Here is a 22,898-nt window from a genome sequence, read left to right as displayed (position 1 = left end):
GATCTGGCCATCTATGGTACAATCTGCCCTTGTGTACTTTGACAGGAAAGAAAATGCCATTGTACTATTCCCTTTCAGAAATGCTCCCTGGCTCCCACATCTGGGAATTTGCCTTGCTGGCCACATGGTAGTAAATGAGACCAGCTCATACCTCCCTTTCCTGGGAGATTCCTTTTGCTGATTCCTTGCATCTGCCCCTTTCCTATAGTAGCTCTGTCTTGTCCAGAAGTGTCTGGAAGAATCTCTATGCCAGATAAATGGCTCCCAGCTTCATTCCAAATATTCCTCAAAAGAGGAATTCTTTCTTTAGAAAGAATCCATGAAAGCAGACATTAAAATTTTACATAGAAGGGCAGCCAGGGTGGCTCAGCAGTTTAGTGCCGCCTTCAGCCCAGGGCCTGATCCTGGAGACCCGGGATCGAGTCCCACGTCCGGCTCCCTGCATGGAGCCTGCTTCTCCCTCTGCCTGTGTCTGTCTCTGCCTCTCTCTCTGTGTCTCTCTCGTGAATAAATAAATAAAATCTTTAAAAAATAAAATAAAATCTTACATAGAATCCATGTAGAACCAAATTCAAACTCAGACATAATAAACAAGGCAGGCAAAGTCTCTTGGGTCCTGACTAACACAGAGTACCCTGAAAACAGTTACCTTTTTTTTTAAAATTTTTTATTTATTTATGATAGTCACAGAGAGAGAGAGAGAGAGAGAGGCAGAGACACAGGCAGAGGGAGAAGCAGGCTCCATGCACCGGGAGCCCGATGTGGGATTCGATCCCGGGTCTCCAGGATCGCGCCCTGGGCCAAAGGCAGCCGCCAAACCACTGCGCCACCCAGGGATCCCAAACAGTTACCTTTTCAGCCCTTCCCTGCCCAAACCCCTAAGCACACAAAAGTCCCTATAGTCCCTGACCAGACAGGCCATCTGGGATCAGTCTCATCACCTAATACTCAGATCACATCATTTTCCTAGCAACAACTTCATAATTTTGGTAAACTAAGAAGTATCCCATCCACTTAGTTTATTTGTTTATTTTTTTAATCTTTGCACCCAACGTGGGGCTCAAACTCATGACCCTGAGATCAGGAGTCACATGCTCTTCTGACCAAGCCAGCCAGGTGTCCCAGTATGCCACCCACTTAGGATTAATTTATGATTCAGACTTTTGTATGAGTCAACAGAATGTTGACAATTGTCTGCTGTACTTCATCTGTCCTTTTCAAAGTCTTGAATACCTAATTCTTAAATATTTTTCTAGCCCATACTGTGTTGCTATTAGAGAATAAAACTATCTCTCTGCATTTTACCAGTTAATCCAAGCTGACAGCCCAAGATTTCAACCACATTAACTGATCCTTGACACAGTCCTGACCCATAACTTCCTAGTCAATACACCATTTCAAAAATACTTAACTTCTGGGGAAAAGAAATCATTGCTAAATCATAAGGAACTATAAGCACTTGTTTCTTAAATATATAACTGCAGTGTTACTAACTAGAAGGTTATCTGGCATAAAATAAGGAATGTAAAGTCAAGAGTGTGGGTGTTCCTCTCCTTTTGGGGTGGCACTGGGAGAGTCTGCTAAATCTGTCACTGTCACAAAGCCCCTAGGTCTCCAGATTTCACTTTGCTGTCGAAGAAAAACCACAGACCCACAAATAAGTCTTTTCTTGAAACCTACCACCAAGCGGCAAAAAAAAAAAAAAAAAAGAAACCTACCACCACTAACTCTAAATAAATTAATTCTTCTTAGACCATTTCCAGCTGTAGTTAGAAAGGTCCCCCATCTGGGTGCTCCTAGAAAGCATTACTGTCAGTATTACAGGGCGTTGTTGAAGAATATTTATACGAGATGAGCTACTTCCTTCTTAATGAAACTGACAACCAGACTGAATTCAGGATCACTTTCCTTGAAGGATATAATCTCTGGCAAATCCTTTATGAAAGCCATCCTATCACTTTTCTGTGTATTTTAGAAATGGATGTATTTGAAAAAATGCCTGAAAATCACTTGCAGTCATTTTAAAACTGACTTTTTTTAAAAAATTTATTTATTTATGATAGTCACAGAGAGAGAGAGAGAGAGAGAGAGAGGCAGAGACACAGGCAGAGGGAGATGCAGGCTCCATGCACCAGGAGCCCGACATGGGATTCGATCCCGGGTCTCCAGGATCACGCCCTGGGCCAAAGGCAGGCGCTAAACCACTGCGCCACTCAGGGATCCCTAAAACTGACTTTTTTAAAGCCAATATCTGGAGTTAGAAAAAACTATGTGATGGGTTCCCCAAAATAAAAATACACAGAAAATATTACATTTTCTTTTGATTTATTTATTTTTAAAAGATTATTTATTTATTTGAGAAAAAGAAAGCAAAGGACAGAGCACAAGCAGAGAGGGAGGGGCAGAAGCAGAGGGAGAAGCAGACTCCTAGCTGAGCAGTGAGCCCTATGTGGGGCTCAATCCCAGGACCCTGGGATCATGACCTGAGTTAAAGGCAGAAGGCTAACCACTGAACCACCCAGGTGCCCCTACATTTTATTTTTAGAATAAAATAATGTACATTTGCAAGTTGCAAAAAAAAATTAAATCTTTTTTTTAAATATTTGCTGAGTTGACAGAAAATGAAACACTGCACTCTCATCTGCATCCATTATAACAGAGGATTTACTGGTTATCATTCATGAACCTTATGTGTGCTCCAGCCTTTGAGGAGAGAGATGAACAGTTTTTGCAGTGTGATTATAAATAAATGAAACATTAAGCACACCCCCGAATCAGCCTCTTACTCAAATCATATACAATGTAGATCATGCCAATTTAACTTGATTCGGATGTCCAGATATCCCAAGGACCTCAAATTTGTGTGATACTGGTGATTAACAATATTCCTTATTTTGTCAACAGGAGCCAATTGAATTTCATTCATGGTGATGTTTGTTTCCGTTTTCTATTACTTTTTTTTTTCTAAAGATTTATTTATTTATTCATGACAGACGAGAAAGAGAAAGAGAGAGACAGAGAGACAGGCAGAGGGAGAAGCAGGCTCCATGCCGGGAGCCCGATGCAGGACTCGATCCCGGGTCTCCAGGATCGCACCCTGGGCCAAAGGCAGGCGCCAAGCCGCTGAGCCACCCAGGGATCCCTACTTTTTTTTTTTTTTTTAAGATTTATGTATTTTGGACAGAGAGTACATGTGTGGGCACGAGTAGGGAGAGGCGCAGAGGAGAGAATTATCAAGCTGACTCCCTGCTGAGTGTGGAGCCCCATAGGGGCTCTATCCCATGACCCATGAGATGACAACCCATTAGACTGCCACCTGAGCCAAAACCATGAGTCAAATGTTTAACTGACTGAGCCACCCAGGTGCCCCAATTTTCTCTTTTGATTGCTAAAGTTTGAATAGTAGTGAAACTCCTTTTTCTTTTGTATTTTTTCATTTAGGAGTTCAAAGTATGTTTTAACATCTTTTCATTTTCCTTTTGATCACTCTAATAGCTAAAGCTGCTTTCATTGTACTTCTTTTTTTTAAAAGATTTTACTTTTTATTAAAAATATTTATTTTGAGAGAGAGAACACAGAGGGGAGAGGCAGAGGGAGATGGAGAGAGAGAATCTTAAGCAGACTCTACACCCAGCGAGAAGCCTGACCCAGGGTTAGATCCCACTACCCTGAGATCACGACCTGAGCAGAAATCAAGACTCAGACACTTTAACCAACTGAGCCATCCAGGCACCCCTAAAGATTTTATTTTTTAAGTAATCTCTACATCCAGCATGGGGCTCGAGCTCACATCCCAGAGATCAAGAGTCACATGCTCTACCAGCTGACCCAGCCAGGTGTCCCTCATATATACTTTTGTTGTCTAACCATCTGTAAGCAAATACGTGCTTTCTACTTGATACTAACCTAATACGTTTCTTGACATGGGGTTTTCAAAGCCTCAGAAGCATCAGTTAGCAAATCCCCAACAGTCTCATGGGGAAGAAGCAATAAGGAAGCATGCAACACGACAGCTATAGCCTGAGATCCAGCAATAATGCAGGTCTGCTTGGAACCCTGGCCGAGGGCCTTTCATTTTCTGATATATCTTCTCTCTTAAAATATAAATGCACAAAAAAGAAAAATAAGTGGAAAAAATTTCATGTACAGAATAGCACAGTGCGTTCTGGACACTGGCAGCTCCCAACTCCCAATCATGTCATTCTGTACCTGGGTTCAGTGAGCTGTGTGTCACTTCCTCTTTGAAGGCTTTCCTGATCCATGCACCCCAAACTCCTCCTTCACACCCCCACTGGACCCTCTACAACCCATTACATTTGACACATCCCCATTCATTGGCTTTTACATTCATGTCCCTGGCTGCACAACTGACTCCTCAAGAGTGAGAAGCAGTATCTGCATCACCTGGATCCCCATCAACTGCCACAACCACTCTGACAGAGAATGTACTCATAAGTGTGGAGAAAACAAATACCTGGCTTTTCTGGAATCCATGATTTATTTTCTAAATCCCACTTAGCACATTTAGCCTGGAGCTACTTGGTATCTAGAAGAGGATGAATCAACCTTTTCAATTTTCTAATAACCCAGGTGGTAAAAATACAGGTACTAATTCCCAAAAAAGTGGGAGGAAGCTAGGAAGTAGAAACATGTGCATGGGCGCATTCAGGACCGGGCAGAAGAAGGTGAATGAGGGACAGAGCCTCTGAAGAGGTCATGGAGTAAACAGGAATCGGGCAAATGGTATGAGCCCACACAAAATTTCTGACACGACTGGTGACATTTCCCCGTGTTGTAGCCACTAGCACATGAACAACCTGCCACCTCTGGACTTCTTTCCATCCCAGGCGTCCTGGCTTCTGCTGCCTAACGAGGTCTCCACCTTCAGCTTTCCTCGTGGCCAAACATGCGGGCCCTGGCCCACCTTCCCAGGACTCCATGCCAGCCGCAGGCCAGCCACGGTGCGCACCATGTTAATAGGTAAGTTTCCTGCGGGGGGATGTTAGGCACCACACCCACCTGGTAAAGACTATCTTTGGCGCCAGGTGGACATTTTGGTGCCGTGAAATCCCACTATCAAGGTTGCCACTGTCTCCTAATACAGCCCCAGAGGGAGTGTAGATCTAGGGAACTCAAACAACTTGGTCCTACATGCTCAAATTGCTAGTTCCTTCAAAGAGGGACATTGCTATTATCATATGCTACTGAACATTCAGCATGTGCCAGGCATCGTGCTAATCAGGCCTTTTGTCTAGAGATTGAGTCTAATGATGCCTTTAAAATCAGCCCCTCCTTGGGGCATCTGGGTGGCACAGTGGGTTAAGTGCCCAGCTCAGGTCATGATCTCAGGGTCCTGGGATCAAGCCCTAGGTCAGGCTCCTGCTTAGAGGGAAGCCTGCTTCACCCACTCCCTCTGCCCCACCCCACGAACATTCTCTCTTTTTCTGAAATTAAAAACGAAGTGGTAGTGAGGTGCAGAGAAATTTGAACCCTTCACACTGCTGGTGGGAATGTAAACTGGTACAGCCACTGTGGAAAACTGTAGGCCTGTTCTTTCAAAAATTAAAGAACGCCTGGGTGGCTCAGTCAGTTAAGCATCCAACTCTTGATTTCAGCTCAGGTCATGATCTCAGGGTCATGAGATTGAGCCCTGAGTCGGACTCTCTCTCCCTCTGCCCCTTGTCCCACCTCCCTCTCTTAAAAAAAAGAAAATAGAATTACCATATGATCCAGCAGTTCCACTTCTGGGAATGTACCTCAGCGAATTGAAAGCAGAGACTCTAATAGATACTTACACACTCATGTCCCTAGTGACATTATTCACAATCATTGAAAGGTAGAAACAACCCAAATGTCCACTGACAGATGAATGGATAAATAAAAAGTGGTGTATGCATACAATGGGATATTATTCAGCCTTAAAAAGGAAGGACATTGGGGATCCCTGGGTGGCGCAGCTGTTTGGTGCCTGCCTTTGGCCCAGGGCGCGATCCTGGGGACCCGGGATCGAATCCCACGTCGGGCTCCCGGTGCATGGAGCCTGCTTCTCCCTCTGCCTGTGTCTCTGCCTCTCTCTCTCTCTCTCTGTGACTATCATAAAATAAAAATAATAATTAAAAAAATCTTTTAAAAAAGGAAGGACATTCTGACACATGCTACAGCATGGATGAACCTTGAGGACATTATGTTCAGTGAAATAAGCCAGACACAAAAGGACAAATACTATATGATTCCTCTTATATGTGGTACACTTAGAGGAGTTAAATTCATAGAACTTGGAATGATAGCTGCCATGGGTTGGGGGAAATGAGGTACTATTGTTTAATGTATATAGAGTTTCAGTTGGGTGTGGAGATGAATGGTGATGATGGCCACACAACAATGTGAATGTTTTTATTTTTTTTCCAATGTAAATATTCCTTTGTGGTTTTTAAAAAGATGTTATTTATTCATTTGAGAGACAGAGACAGAGGTAGGAGAGCACAAGCATGGAAGAGAGGGAGAAGCAGGCTCCCAGCTGAGCAGGGAGCCCAGTGTGGGGCTCAATCCCAGGACCCTGACATCACGACCTGAGCCAAAGGCAGATGCTCAACAAACTGAGCCACCCAGGTGCCCCTCAACGTAAGGGGGCACCTGGGTAATGTTCTTAATGCCACTGATCATATTCTTAAAAATCCTTAAGATAGAAAATTGTATGGGGGAGCCTGGGTGGCTCAGTGGTTGAGCATCTGCCTTCTACTCAGGTCGTGATGTCAGGGTCCTGGGATCATGTCAGAGTCCCCGCAGAGAACCTGCTTCTCCCTCTGCCTAAGTCTCTGCCTCTTTCTCTGGGTCTCTCATGAATGAATGAATGAATGAATGAATGAATGAATGAATGAATCTTTTAAAAAACTAGAAAATTGTATGTCACGTATATGTTACCACAACAAAATTTTTAAAAATAACCTGCTGCCTGCCATTCCTAAAACCCAACCTGATGCATCTGTGCATACTGTGGAGCACTCATCCAAGACCCTAACTTGCCCTGGCCTGCCTCACCCAGACCTTGACAGCAAGCACAAGCCTCAGTTCTGCATCCCTGGTGCCCGAGCCCCCACTTGGTGCTCATTTCCCCACTCTCTACACCTCAGCTTTTACTCACTGACCTCCCAATGGCTTGGCCTTTGCCTGTCTGTGGCCTGGGCTTGTGCTCAAAAGCCAGTGCCCCAGACCCCAGGAGTAACCTTACACTGCCACCCCCCAAGAGGGATGAACGGGCAAAGAAATATTCAAAACCCATTTCCAATCTTCATCTTTAGATAATACTAAAGTAATGCTTATTATGTGCCAGGTCCCGTGCTAAGCATATTGTTATCTCTTTTTAATTCACACCCCAATCTCACAAAGGGGTCCTTCTTGTTCCCATTATCCTCATTTTGTAGTGAGGAAGCTGAGGCTAAAGGATGCTAAGTAATCTGCCCAACGTCCCAAAGCCAGACAGAGCTACATGTTCAGGATAGGAAGCCAGCACTCTGATTGACAGTCTGTGTTCAGTTATGAGGCCGTACCATGAAAAATCTTTTTTTCTTTTTTTGAGGTTTATTTCTTTATTTAAGAGAGAGAGAGCAGAAGGAGGGGCAGATGGAGAGAGAGAGAATTTCAAGCAGACTCCCTGCTGAGCACAGAGCCTGTCCTGGGGCTCGATCTCACGACCCATGAGATATGACCTGAGCCAAAATCAAAAGCCAGATGCTTAACCAACGAGCCACCCAGGTGATCCTATGAGAGGCTTCTATAAGCTTCAATCCTGGATGACACCATCTTGATTCTCTCCCTCGTTGATATTAAAGTTATTTAAGGAAAGGAGAAAATGGGGATCCCTGGGTGGCGCAGCGGTTTGGCGCCTACCTTTGGCCCAGGGCGCGATCCTGGAGACCCGGGATCAAATCCCCCATCCGGCTCCCAGTGAATGGAGCCTGCTTCTCCCTCTGCCTATGTCTCTGCCTCTCTCTCTCTGTGTATGACTATCATAAATAAATAAAGAAATAAATAAATAGGAAAGGAGAAAATGTTTGCTACAACCTGACCTGTGCTCACAGCAAGCCAGGTGTAAGCTAAAGGTCCCAGTGTGTGTTGGGACGCCTGGGTGGCTCAGCGGTTGAGCGTCTGCCTTCGGCTCAAGGCGTGATCCCAGTCTGGGATCGATCCCACATCCGGATCCCTGCATGGAGCCTGCCTCTTCCTCTACCTATGTCTCTGCCTCTCTCTGTCTCTCATGAATAAATAAATAAAATTTTTTTTTTTTTAAAATGTCCCAGTGTGTGTAAAAACATTAAAATTTAAAAAAAAAAATCCCCTGTGACTGTGTAACTATAGCCCAATCTAGGAAATTCTGAGACCAGAGGTTCAAAGCAAACTTTTCTGAGCTTCAGTGGCACGTTAGCTTTAAACTCCAGCGTCTAATTCATGATCTTGGGAAAGCCTGTTAGGAGAATTTCCATTAAAGAGCATCAAATACAATCAAAAGCTGGTCTTTCCCAAATACACATCCGTCTGACCAGGCTGCCTCTCCAGCATGCCAGCAGCACTTAGGTGTTTAATTTGGAATTTGATAGCTGCCTAAATCTCGACATCTCCCGTAGGTGCCGCACACAAAGCATCCTCAATGGTCACTGGCAGAAATTCTTAGAAAAACAATCATTCTGGTTGTTGGAATCACAACTACTACTTTCACTCCCCGCCTCCCCGTCACCAAAGAAGCTGTTTTGACTTGAATCACAGGAGCCCATGCGGACTACCTGCAGTCCAAATGTGCATGTGACAATGGACACTCCTTTGCTGGCCGCCCGGTGTTATTTCAGACACTGTTGGACAGATGGGCTCTGTTCCGAGTAGGGAAGAACCACACCTCACAGAGGAAATTTTTTACAGAGCTGTCTCCTCCCCGCACACAAAATGTCTCATCTCTTTGCCAGGGTGGGGGCCAAAAGGGGGCAGATCGCTTCTGAATATCAGGGCAGTGGTTTCTCCCCCAGCATCCACTCTCTGCTCTCAAGCCCTGGACAGAATTTCAGAGATCCTGGTTGTCTGCTCCCCCCACCACCTGCCCAGCTCGTTTCTGCCATGTGTGGGGCATGTGCTTGGAGCACAGCAGCTGCTAGAACGCAGTAAATCCATTCACATCCTGACATATCCCGATGACTAATACGGGCTTAGCGAGGAAACAGAAGTGTTTGACAAGCAGAAACAACTGAATTACTTGTGGAGGGGTGAGGAAATGACACCCCCAATGGGCTTGATCTCACCATTTGGTTTGGACTGGGGAGCTCACCATGGGAGGCCGCTGGATGTCCTTGCAGTTATCCACCATCATTAATTTTGAGCACAAGAGGAGCAGGGCCAGTGTTGGGGGAGCAGGAATAAGAGGGATAAGGAGATGGTGGTCTTGACCATGTTGAACGTGAAAGTAAATTGCTCACACCCCGAGACTGGAAATGAAGGGCAGTCTCTTTTGCAGGTTGGAGGGCTGGGTTTGGAATCAGACAGAACTGGGTTCAAATCCTGCCTCTGCCACTTCTGTGACCAAGCCATGTAGCCTTGAGTCTCTGTTTCCTCATTTATAAAGCAAGAATAATAATAGGATTCCTCCCTAATCGGTCTGTTTTCAGGAATGAATGAGACGACTGTATGAAGCACTTAGCATATGTGTGTATAAAGCCTGGTGTACAATAAGCACCTAATTAACATGGGTATTAATCATAGTGATATATTTTTAATAGGAGATAATGAACCCGGTGTTTGTCCACACGTGCAGACAAGTAACCGAGAATTCACCTCACGCTAACTAACCTAGCTCCTAAAAGAGTGTGGAATCAAAATGAAGCTCAACATTTACTGCTTCAAAGCACACTTTCTGGGACGCCTCAGTGGCTCAGCGGTTGAGCGTCTGCCTTTGACTCAGTGCGATCCTGGGATCCAGGATCAAGTCCCACATCAAGCTCCTTACAGGCAGCCTGCTTCTCCCTCTGCCTGTGCCTGTGTCTCTGCCTCTCTCTCTCTGTCTCTCTGTGTCTCTCATGAATAAATAAAATCTTAAAAAAAAAAAAGCATACTCACTTTCTCACCAAGATCCCCACCACCACATGCATCAGAGCCTCTGCCATGAGGAGAATTAGAGAACCACCTGAGGCTTGAAGATGGCAGGCACCACCAGACTTTGTGTCCACGAACAGACCTCCACAAACACCCTCCTGCCTCTCATGGAACATGAAGAATGCCTTCTCCCATAGTTCCATAAATTACAGGGCAGAGCCCTAGAGCTTGGGGTGCCAACCTACAGAATCTACTGGTCTGGATATTATTAACAAGTATTACACAAATAAAGTAGTATTTGCTCCATCAAGTACACACAATTTTGTTCCCCTGGAACAGTGATTACCATAACCTCCACTTACGAAGTGTACCTACTGATGACGTTCCATTCCTTTTGGACATCTTTTTTTTTTTTTTAAGATTTTATTTTTAAGTAATCTCTACACCCATTGTGGGGCTCAAACCCACAATTCTGAGATCAAGAGTAACATGCTATGCCGGCTCCACCATCAAGAGCCAGCCAGGCGCCCCCACATCTTACATCCACCAAGCAGAAACCCACCAGAGCTCCTCCCCAAGCCAGTAGAACAAGGGAGAATGAATGGCTTGTTCACACCTGCTTCTAACTCACGAAGTCAGCCAGGGGTAGCAGATGTGGCCCTTTATAACGAAGCTGATCAAAGGAAAACATGAATTAACCACACTAATATAAGCTGAAGAGAATAGGACAAGGAGAGATATGAAGTGGATTTTGTAGAAGGGTGGAAGTGAAAACTCTGGAAGAGTTCAGCTTGCTTCAGGGAGGACTTTCCACTGGACCTCCTACTGACCACACCAGGGCAGGGATGTGCCAAACTGTCCACTGGTGCTCCCACCCTCTCCATCCCTCTCCTTCCACCTCCTTCATCCCCCTGCCCAGCTCCAGCTGACTCCTTTTATCCTCTCCTGGCCCTTCGGCCTGTGGTTGGAGTGTTAAGTGTTGCTTTGGGTCTTCCTGTGAAGTTCATCACTAAAGAGCTTCTCCCTCCCCATGCCATGTTTTAGTTGGAGCCCATATTTTTTCCGAATGACAAAAACTATGAAAACTGATGTGCTTCCTGGCCCTCTCTATCCCAGAGTATCCCAGCAAACGCTCAACACTTGCTGTCTTTACTGGGTCTTCTCTCCTCCTTCTCATTCTTCTCCACTGATGTTCCTTATTTGCTCTGGGAGCTGTATACCCAGAGAACATTTGAGTCCTGTACTGACCCAGAGTAACAAGAATATACTGAGCCTAGTGTCTTCGTATTTCCTTAAAGCATTCCTCCTTCCCTGAGTTCTAACCCTGTTGACTATTTATAGACACCAAGCAACACCAGGCTGTTTGAAGATGCAGGATAGAAGAAATTCTGAGGGCTGCCCCTTCCTTCCTTATACCTCCCTCAGAGCTATCTCCAAGAATTTAAGGCAAGGAGATTCACTGAAACACATTTCACTGGTTTATTATTAATTGTCCCTTGGTGGGCCCAGGAAAGTACCAAGCAGAGGCAGGGATGCATGACTTGTGGTCACTGAAAAACTTTCAAGTATCTGCCCAGGTCCCAAATTTATGCCACAAACAGGGAGCCAAAATGAGGAAACAGAAGTCACAGAGATTGGATGGGAAGTAGGGAGGGGAAAGGAGGGGGCAGGAGTTGACTAGTACAGGGAACAAAACAGGGAAGCTTGCTGGAGGGGGCGGGGCTTCCTTGGAAATGAAACCAAGGTCTAACACCAGGGTATGGGATCCAGAAAACGCTCACAGGTCAACATGAGCAAGAGCCCACCAGCAGAAAGACAAACACTGCTTCTGGCCCCAGAAACAGAAGCATGGACAGCCAAGGAAAGCAGATCATTATCTTCTGGACAAGGGCGCGGCAACCCACCAGCTCAGAAACATATTAGCAAGAAAGGGACCCTGGGGCAGCCAGAACACTGTTACTGCCTGCAAAGCATGTCCGAAGCTCCCACCTGTGGAAGAAAAGCAGACACACACCTCACCGAGCACACATTCACACAAGCGCACACACACACCATGAAAAAATTAAATGGCACCTCACTCCCTAATAACACCCAAGCAAGGCAGAGACGGTGACACGCAGCCAGACCTGAAAGGACTCTTGCCAGTGACTCAGTTGTTCTGTGCTGACTTCTAGTTCCCAGAGTAATTTATTTGGGAAAAGGGGCCGTTTATTGTTGATATTTTATGAATGGGCCAGAATCATACAGACAATAGTGAACAATACAAACTGGATTTTGCAAAGTCTGAAAAACACTCCTCGGCTGCCCCTCTTTAGGATTCTCCTTTCTCCTCCCCCAGAGTTGTTCTGTCTTTTATTGATTAGCATGCATGAGCCCCTTCTTAAGGCAAGGGACTACATCTTTTTTTTTTTTAAGATTTTATTTATTTATTCATGAGAAACACAGAGAGAGGCAGAGACACAGGCAGAGGGAGAAGCAGCAGGTTCCCCGGAAGAAGACTGATGTGGGACTCGATCCCAGATCCCAGGATCACTCCCTAAGCCAAAGGCAGACACTCAACCGCTGAGCCACCCAGGTGCCCGTAGGGACTAAATCTAACAGAGATATCATGTTATTTTCATTCCCCTAGAATTTTTTTTAAGATTTTATTTATTCATGAGAGACACCGAGAGAGGCAGAGACACAGGCAGAGGGAGAAGCAGGCTCCATGCAGGGAGCCTGATGTGGGACTCGATCCCGGGCCTCCAGGATCACGCCCTGGGCTGAAGGCAGGCGCTAAACCACTGAGCCACCCAGGGATCCCCACCATTAGGATTTTACAGGCAGGTTTGGGAGGCATCAATTCCTTATGGTGTGCCAGGCAGGAGCCATGACTGTCTTCCTAAGTGGTGGAAGACATTCCAGAAGCTTGTGCTGTTCACTGACTCTTACCCTTCCAGCACCGAGTCGTTCACTCCTATTTTACCTAATCAGTGCCAACGTCAGTAACACACCTTGTAGGGAGCCTGTAAAACCGAGGGTCCTTTCAGACCCCTGGGTGAACATGGGATAAATCAACTATTAGGATAAAAAAGATCTGGGTGGTAAGGGGCACCTGCCTGGCTCAGCTGATAGAGCATATGGCTCTTGATGTCAGGGTCATGAGTTTGAGCCCCGTGTTGGGCACAGACTCTACTTTTTAAAAAAGGATCTGGATGGTCTGTGAGGTATATGTGTCTTCGAGTGGTACCACTGATCATCATCTCTTCTGAATGCTAATCTTTGTTAAAAGGCACAGTTATACTCTGACCAGCCTGTAACACAGGAGTGTTTGACGTAGTCATAATTTCAAAAGCAACCTGCTAGACCAGCAGGGCAGAATGGTCATCTTGTTAGGAAACTGAACTGCCCTCTGAAAAATTAAATGATGAAGGTGGTAACCAGAGCTCCAGGGACAGGGGAGCAGCTGTTCAGTAGGTGGAATTTCAGATTGCAAGGTACAAAGTTCTGGAGATCCGTTTCACAACAATGTGAATGAACTTAACACTAGTGAAATACACATTTATTTTTTTTTTAATTTTTATTTATTTATGATAGTTACAGAGAGAGAGAGAGGCAGAGACACAGGCAGAGGGAGAAGCAGGCTCCATGCACCGGGAGCCCGATGTGGGATTCGATCCCGGGTCTCCAGGATCACGCCCTGGGCCAAAGGCAGGCGCCAAACCGCTGCGCCACCCAGGGATCCCGTGAAATACACATTTAAAAGTGGTGAAGTTGGGAAATGTCATCTGTGTTTTTGCTGTAAAATAAATGCAGATAGTTTTAAAAATTAATGATTAAGATTACCACATGGAAACAAGTGTGGGAAAAAGTGGAAATGGCTACAGGACAGCTTTGTTTGTTTGTTTTCATGGACAATGTTTGATACCTGTGAACTCGTGCCAACAAAACTCAGGAGTACTTTCATAAGAAAGGGGTTCTAGGGCAGCCCTGGTGGCCCAGCGGTTTAGCACCGCCTTCAGCCCAGGGTGTGATCCTGGAGACTCGGGATCGAGTCCCACGTCGGGCTCCCTGCATGGAGCCTGCTTCTCCCTTTGCATGTGTCTCTGCCTCTCTCTCTCTCTCTCTCTGTGTCTCTCATGAATAAATAAATAAAAATCTTTAAAGATAAAAATCTTAAAAAAAAAAAAGAAAGGGGTTCTAAAGAAAGATAAGTGGCTTTCCTGACAGATGGCTATTGCCTGGCTATCCCTAAACCAGGGCTCCCCAGCACGGCATCACTGTGATCCCCTATCAGAAATATCCATGGGAGAGGGAGAGGAAGGAAAGACTGGAAGGAAATACCAGTCACGCAGGCTGGTATTTACGAAGGGGCAGTTCTAGCTGCTTTACATAAACGACTGCATTTATTTATTTATAAAGATTTATTTATTTATTTATTTTAGATAGTGAACAGGGAAAGGCAGAGGGAGAGGGAGAGAGAAACTCAAGCAGACTCCATGCTGGGCATAGAATCCAACATGGGGCTCGATCTCACAATCCTGAAATCACAACCCTAGCTGAAACCAAGAGTTGGGTGCTTAACCAGCTGCACCACCCAGGTGCCCTGTAAACTACTGCATTTAATACAACAAACTTATGAAGTGTCTTTTCATTCTGGCCTTTTTAACTGTAAAGAAATTGAGCCGCAGAGCTAGCAAATACTTTGGCCAAGGTCACGTGACAAAGACCTGCTTTATGTGTTTCCAGAGCCCATGATTTTTTACAATCCTTTTGCCCCTTGACCTACAAAACTACAAAACAGAGAATCAACTATCCGGAACCCTAAAGGGAGCATTTTTTCCTGCATCCCATTTGAGAGTTTAATTGTAATGTAACCAGAATTTAGCTGAAAAGTGACCTCAAGTGTATTCCCTAGAGCTGAAGTCCACCTGTCCCCCAGGTGTGCTGTGGAAGTGAGTCACAGGTGTGCCAGGACCCTGAGAAGGCCCTCAGCCATCAGGGTGGCCAGGGTACCTCCTGGGACACAGGAGTCCCTGGGCTGAGGCCCTTCAGATTGTAAGCATCTGAGGCTTTTACCCTATTGTGTCATAAAACGTCACTGCCTATGAGTGCCCTCTGGGACAAAAGTTGGGAGGCACTCTGCCTTGTGCTCTGAAGCAAACTGCCTAGATTAAATCCCAGTTCCAGCATTTCGTACCAGCACATGCTAACCTCTGTGTGCTTCAGTATCCTCATCTCTCCATGAGAATGGAAATAGAATTTACCTCATGGGGTAAAGAAGTAAGTCAGATTAAAAGGCGCCTGGGTGGCTCAGTCGATTAAGTATCTGACTCTTGATCTCACGGTTATGAGTTCAAGCCCCACACTGGACTCCACACTGGGCGTGGAGCCTACTTTAAAAAAAAAAAAAAGTAAAATAAAATAAACAGAGCTGTCAGTGTACCTTCCAGAAGTGATCCCTCAACAACCATGAACTGAGCCAACAGGTAGAGTCCCATAGGCTGTGCGTGCCATGACACTGTGGTACCATTCACTCAGGCTAGGCTACCAACAGTGCCCCCCAGAGTTGTGTGACCATGCATCCCTCACTTTAGTCTCGCATTTTAACCTATAAGTGTCCTTCATGGTCAAACTCTAATTTATTTCCCAGCCTCATTACCTCCACTAGTTCTCAACCCTCTTCCCCACAGAACATCAAACACAACAGCCCACTTACAACCCTGTGGATTTTCATGAATGTCCCTGCTGCCTGGAACATTCCCTCTACTCTTGCTTGCTTCCATTCTTTTTTTTTTTTTTTTAATTTTTATTTATTTATGATAGTCACACAGAGAGAGAGAGAGGCAGAGACACAGGCAGAGGGAGAAGCAGGCTCCATGCACCGGGAGCCCGACGTGGGATTTGATCCCGGGTCTCCAGGATCGCGCTCTGGGCCAAAGGCAGGCGCCAAACCGCTGCGCCACCCAGGGATCCCCGCTTACTTCCATTCTTATTCATCCTTTAACACCCAGCCTATAGTCACCTTCTTTCTCAAGCTTTCTCTGACGTCCCCCACAGAGTTGGCCCACCTCCAGCGTCCCCAGAGCACATTGCAAATACCATGATAGAAGGATCATTTTGTTTTCATGTGGCTCACACAGTTTACCTGCATACAGTCCTCCTCACTGAGCCATGAGTTCCTTGCGATCAGACAGTCTTACTCCCCTTAGCATGGACTGGAACTATCTGCCTGCCCGGGTGCCTGCATCTCTATCCACCTCACTCAGTAGAAGACGGTCTGAGTGGGACCCAATATTGTCAAAGGAAGCTTGGAATACCAAGGACACAGACCCACTTCAGGACACAGAAGATACCCTTGACCATGTCTGAGTGGGGCCAAGTTCCCCTGAGTAAGGGCCTGAATACACCAAAAGGGAACGGGGCCTCCGAAGGCCTCCTGGCACCAGTGTGCGAGGTCCCTTGACAGAGCGAGATGGCAGACTGGCAGCGGCTTTGACAGGTGGGCTTTGTTTGATATGTGAGAGTAAAAACCAGGAAGCGTGGCCCACTTGCTCTTTCGAAATCCCTCCCTTCATTATATTTGAACCTCATGTCTCTATGCTTTGTTTCAAACTAAATTTCAAAAGTCTTCTGTTTCTGTTATCTCCCTAACAGTTCTTCAATATACTATATCAAAAACTCTCCGAGGACCCCAAAATGCACTTTTCTTACAGAAGTTTTTTTTTTTAATTTATTTTATGATAGTCACACACACACACAGAGAGAGAGAGAGAGAGAGAGGCAGAGACATAGGCAGAAGGAGAAGCAGGCTCCATGCACCAGGAGCCCGACGTGGGATTCGATCCCGGGTCTCTAGGATCGCGCCCTGGGCCAAAGGCAGGCGCCAAACCGCTGTGCCACCCAGGGATCCCCAAAATGCACTTTTCAAGTGATGTTTAAGAGCTTGCCACCCCGTCCCCCATCTGTCTTCATTTCTGAATCTCAGATACTGCATAAAACAAAGGAGAATGTACCAAAATGTGCTTCTGGACTATTTTAAATACTTTGAGAGATCTCCTCTGTCTTATAGAGCAAACAGTGCAGACTCAGATGTCTCGAAAGTCATATAATTCATACCTCATGCTGACGGGCCACTAACCATATCTGCACAAACTCTATCCCACATGGTACATGCAATCTCTGTGCATGGTGATTGAAGAAAATGGCCTGCTTCTTGTCAAAATGCCCTCTCCTTACCTGCCCACTCTACCAAACTGGGTAGCTACACGGCTTGAACTTTATTTTTTAAAGATTTTATTTATTTATTTATTTATTTATTTATTTATTTATTTATTTATGAGAGAGAGAAAGAAAGCATGAGCAGGGAAGGAGGGGCAGAGGGAGAGGGAGAAGCAGACTCCCCACTGAGTGCAGAGTCCAACCCAGCGCTCGGTCCCAGGACCCCAGGATAATGACCTGAGCCTAAGGCAGACACCTATCCAGCTGAGCCACCCGGGCTCCCAGGACTTTAATTTTATTAGACAATGTTTTCTTTTGCTTTTCTCTGTGTATATAAACTCTGCCTGGGTTATCCAAATGCTTCACTGGTAAGTGTTCATTCGCTGAATATTTATTATCTACTGTGTACACCACATGATCATTGATTAAGGAAAGTCCTTATTCTGTGCCGTGTAGGGTATTTAGCGGCATCCCTGGCCTCTATCCATGAGATGCCAGTATCATCCTAACCCCTCAGTTATGATAATCAAAAATGTCACCAAAAATCAGTGAAAAGAGGAGCGGTCACCAGGAGTTAGTGAGGATGGAGGGATGGAAAGGTAGGCATGGAGGGTTTCTCAGGCGGTGAAACTATGCTGAATAAGACCATAATGGTGGATACATGTCCTTATATAATCGTCAAAATCTACAGAATATACAACACCAAGAGTGAACCCTCTTCTTTTTAAAGATTTATTTATTTTAGAGAAAAAGGAAGCAGAGAAGAGGGAGAGGAAGAGAGAATCTCCAGCAGACTTTGTACTGAGCACAGAGCCGACAGGGGACTCGATCTTGCAACCAAGACCATGGCCAGAGCTGAAATCAAAGGTCAGACACTTAACGGACTGAGCCACCCAGGTGCCCTTTGTTAGATAAAATCTTTTAAAAAGATTTTATGTATTTATTCCTAAGAGATACACAGAGAGAGGCAAAGACACAGGCAGAGGGAGAAGCAGGCTCCGTGCAGGGAGCCCGACGTGGGACTCGATCCCGGGTCTCCGCGACCACGACCTGGGCTGAAGGCGGCGCTAAACCGCTGAGCCACCCGAGCTGCCCACTCCTAGATACTTTTAAATGTGATACTTTCCAGATCACTTCTTATGAGAGAACATGTGAGGTCACCGTGAATTATTCACGTTATGGTTATTCAGATTCCTAACACTCACAGCCAAAGACAATCATGATCTCTTAGATACCGAGTAAATCTAATTAAAATGATGTTATCTTACTTGAAAAGCTTGTAACTGATTAATATGTCGATACTTCCTTTTCAGCCTGTCCCCTGTCACTCACTGCCTTGGGGAAGTGGCCCAGCTGCCTTACACATGTTTCCTGCTGTATTGGAAAGAGGATGATGAACACAGGCCCATCTCCCTGGCCTGTGAGTGAGAAATGAGGCACAGAGTTCGTGGATGGCCTGCACAGGCAGTGAAACTATGGTGGCGGTCCCATTGGCGCGGTCCCATTGGCACGGGCGTGAAGGAGTCACAGCGACAGACAGTCGCGGCCCAGGCAAGAGGCCCTGGCACTGGGGTGGCTCGGGCGGGCTGGACACGCTGCTGCCCAAAGGCTCATCCCCTCCCCTCTTCTCTTTTACTGAATCCCCACTGGGCTCAAGGGGCCACCTGCCCAGTAAAACACTCCCCTCCCACATGCCCTGGCAGCTGGCAGTGGCTGTGCCCATGCCACTCAAGTCTAACCAAGGAACTGAAAGAGAAACTGGGTGAGGTTGCTCTTATCAACCACTTCTATATGTGAGGGTTCGGAAATCAGGCCTTTATGTATTTGTAAGTCAAGAGGGATGTCACCCCCACCCATCCCAGCCTTGTTCCCTTCCTCCTCTAGTCCTATTGTTTCTTTTTCCTGTGTCTCCCTTGCAAGTATGAGCAAGTCCGTGGGTGTGTGCACACAAAAGGATGCATATCAACACTATCTACATCGATGTCTTCACTGTTCTTTATTTCCTATTCTTGTATCTTGGCGATTACCCCGTGGCTATATGTGTAGCACTTCCTCTTTTTTACTGCACAATATTATTGTGTCTACTATGACTTATCCAAACAGTCCCTCGTTGATGGACACTGGGTTATTTCCAGGGTTTGTTTGTTGTTGTTGTTTTTTAATCACCAGTAATGCCACAGTAAGTAATCTTACCCATGAGTCATTTTGTATTATGCCTGATACCATTCAGGACAGATTCCTAGAAGTGGGATTGCTGGTTGAAGGGCAATAGCGTGAGTAATTGTGCTGTAGCTTGCCAACTTCTGTGCCACAGGAGTTGTACCATATATTTTTAAAGGTTTTCTTTCTTTCTCTCTTTCTCTCTTTCTTTCTTTCCTTCACAGAGAGAAAGAGTGCGAGCCAGCAAGCCAGAGAGCACAAGAAGGGGGAATAGCAGAGGGAGAAGCAGAGTCCCCACTGAGCCGGGAGCCCAACCCCCAGAGGGGGTGGGACGACTTGATCCCAGGACCCTGAGATCATAACCTGAGCCAAAGGCAGACTCTTCGCCAACTGAGTCACCCAGGGGCCCGGAAGTTGTACCATTTTGATTTGCAAAGCTTTTGGTTTGCCTTCTGCTTTTTTTTTTTTTTTTCTATCTTCTTTTTTTCCTGTCTAGGATCCAGAGCTGATTCTAAAAAGAACAGAAGCCTTCTCATAACCTTGAAGATGAAAGTCACACCACAAGGATAGTAAAACTGGAAGGTGAAAGAGTTCTGCAAGGCCCGTCCTACCCACCGGTCCAGTCCTTCACTGCCCACCACTGCCCTTCCTGCCGTGGGAGAATATGAACCCACCTGCATGGCCCTGGTTATTCAGATTCCTAACACTCACAGCCAAAGACAATCATGATCTCTTAGGTACCGAGTAAATCTAATTAAAGTGATGTTATCTTTCTTGAAAAGCTTGTAACTGATTAGCATGTCGGTACTTCCTACAAGCTCCACTCCCATATGGCAGCTACTAGTCTCATGTGGCCATTTAAATTCAAGTTAAACTGGGGGATCCCTGGGTGGCTCAGCAGTTTAGCGCCTGCCTTCAGCCTGGGGTGTGATCCTGGAGACCCAGGATCGAGTCCCACGTCAGGCTCCCTGCATGGAGACTGCTTCTCCCTCTGCCTCTCTCTCTCTCTCTCTCTGTCTCTCTCTCTCTCTCTGTCTCTCATGAATAAACAAATAAAATCTTTAAAAATAATAATAAATTCAAGTTAAATAAAATTAGAATGTCAGTGCCTTGATTGCACTAGCCATGTTCCAAGAGTTCAGCAGGCACAGGAACCTAGTGGCTGCCACACGAGACAGCACAGTATGGAACATTGCCATTATTACAGAATGTTCTGCATCGTTGATACGAAATTTGACGTAGCCCTACAGGGTCTCTGTAGTGCCATTCTGATGCCCTCCTAGGTCTTCTAAAGTATTCCTGGAAACATTATTCATGTGAGATTAGGTTTGTCTATGAATCACTTAATCCAGTGCCATGGTATCAGGTGACCTTCTTCAGCTTCTCCCATTGTGGAACAGCCCACCCCCTGTGTCTTTCTGCCGCCTCGTCAAGGGCATCTGGGTTATGGGACTGGCCTTCTCAGGTGTGGCCTTCTCAGGTGTAGCCTTCTACATAGTGCAAGTGCATCTTCCAGGAACAAAATCTGTAGGCCAAAAGTATATATACATAGGCAACATCAGAAAACTCGGTCACCAGAAAGGATGATTGGTGTATTGGAAAGAAGAGATTATTTCAGTCAACAATGCAGAAAACAGCCCAGGGCGTGAGAAGCATGGAAGAGGTGAGGTGTGAGGAGATGTCAGAGCAGAAAGCCCATAGAGTTTGAGAAAGGGCCTTTCTACCTCCACTTCAGTCTTGAGGGGAAAAGCATAGGGCGGAGATGCAGAAAGCAAGAAGGACGTTTGCAAGTTCCTGAAGCTTTGGGGGTTTTCACACAGTGCGGATGCCCATATTGTGTGATCAGATAAAGTGGAATCATCTGTCAGCCTGTCTGTTCACATAGCTATGCTATTCATAGAAAATGTACCTCTTTCCCCAAATAAACCCCGTATGTGTCTCCTCCTACCTAATTGGGTGCATGTGTCCTAGGGGAGGTGATGCTGGGTGCCTCAAGCGGCTACTTCGGGCTCTTGTGTGGAACATTCTTCAGGGGTGTCGAGCAATAGGGAACCATGTTAATTAATCAATTTGAAATGAGTTTTGACTCCTGCCATCTACGGCATCACAAGAAAGGAAAGGAAAGACGACAGCACCATCTTTTGGACTCCAAAGACATCATTGGTCACCTCTTCCCACCCTCTCAGCCTGGGCTTACACAGCCTGACGTACAAGGTCCACCCCTGGCACCCCTGCCTCGCAAACCCCTATAACTCCCCTGCTCCCTTCTACCTCCCCAGCACGCCTACGTCACTCGGCTGGGCGCCCAAGCATGTCTGCACCCCAACATGCTGGGTAGGAAACATGCGCCTGCGGTTCCCAGGAGCTTTGGGGGGTGGGGGTGGGGGTTACCATTTAATGGCTGCAGAGTGTCGGCAAGGGACAACGAGGCGGACCTGGAGAAGCACGGCGGTGACACTTGCACACCAGTGTGAATGTACTTAATACCGCGGAACTGGTTAGCGTGGTAAATTCTTGTCACGTATATTTCACCATAATAATGAAAGAGTTTAAAAACTGCTCAGTGTTGCTGGCTGGTGTCACTTTATTTTTCTTTAAGATGTTATTTATTTGCTTGACAGAGAGAGAGAGACCTAGAGAAAAGAAGGGGCAACAGCAGAAGGGGAGGGAGAAGCAGACTCCCCACTGAGCAGGGGCCTGACGTGGGGCTCCATCCCGAGACCCTGGGACCATGACCTGAGCCCAAGGCAGACGGTAAACTGACAGCCACCCAGGCACCGGCTGGTGTCACTTTAATTCAAAGACACGAACAGCAAATGGACACGTGACACGGCCAACGACATAGTCTTTAGTTTTGCACTTTCCCACTCTTCAGATGCCTCTGCACACTTTCTTCCATCTCTTCCTACGCTCTTACCCCAGTGCTCACTCTCCAGCCTCAATGAGAAAAGGTGAGCAATCCCCAGAGCCTCTCCTATCTGCCCATTGACAAGACCACCAGCCTACCCTACCTCAGCCATAGTCCATGCCTTCCCTCTTGTTATTAGGGCTAAGATGTCCTGCTTTTATCAAAACCTCTCTGGCCTTTTGGCTCGCTGCTTCCGAGAGAGCAAGGTAGTGACCAGCGGCTCTTCCTCTCCTCAGGAAGCCATCTGAGGAAATGTGACCAGGGTTGTCGTTCCTGCTGCCTCTGCTCAAACCATACGGTGTGAGGTCTGGGAATACGGCCTCAGGGCCTGGGTACTGGAGCTCTGGGGGTTCTCAGCAGTGTATGGAGGATACAGGCTGCAGTAGTGAGACCAGGTCAACTTCCTTGAATAGGTCACCCAGGGCACCTGCCTTAACTGCAGATACCCGGGCTACCTACCTTAGTGTAACTCTTTGTACACAACATAAAAATACTTCAACTAATTAAAAACTCTCTTGGGGCACCTGGCTGGCACAGTTGGTTAGTGGCAGCCTCTTGG

The 22,898-nt window shown here is 46.2% G+C and overlaps 1 protein-coding gene and 1 long non-coding RNA gene across 2 annotated transcripts in view; one reads left to right on the top strand and one right to left on the bottom strand.

Moving 5' to 3' along the window:
* The window catches only part of CLYBL (citramalyl-CoA lyase), a 301,132-nt gene extending 280,920 nt beyond the window's left edge, over positions 1 to 20,212 (top strand). Inside the window, exons 9-12 of the transcript XR_013355530.1 lie at positions 4,848 to 4,980; positions 18,002 to 18,138; positions 18,585 to 18,822; positions 19,656 to 20,212. The gene's annotated coding sequence lies outside the window, so the exon portion shown is untranslated. The remainder of the gene's footprint in view (positions 1 to 4,847; positions 4,981 to 18,001; positions 18,139 to 18,584; positions 18,823 to 19,655) is intronic.
* Positions 1 to 22,898, bottom strand: part of LOC144287778 (uncharacterized) — a 90,696-nt gene that overhangs the window by 56,340 nt on the left and 11,458 nt on the right. The gene's annotated exons all lie outside the window — the stretch shown is intronic.

The sequence above is a fragment of the Canis aureus genome, chromosome 17 (genome assembly GCF_053574225.1).
Source record: "Canis aureus isolate CA01 chromosome 17, VMU_Caureus_v.1.0, whole genome shotgun sequence".
NCBI lineage: Eukaryota > Metazoa > Chordata > Mammalia > Carnivora > Canidae > Canis > Canis aureus.
Note: the sequence above shows the minus strand (reverse complement) of the source record. Positions and strands in the feature narration are given on the sequence as shown.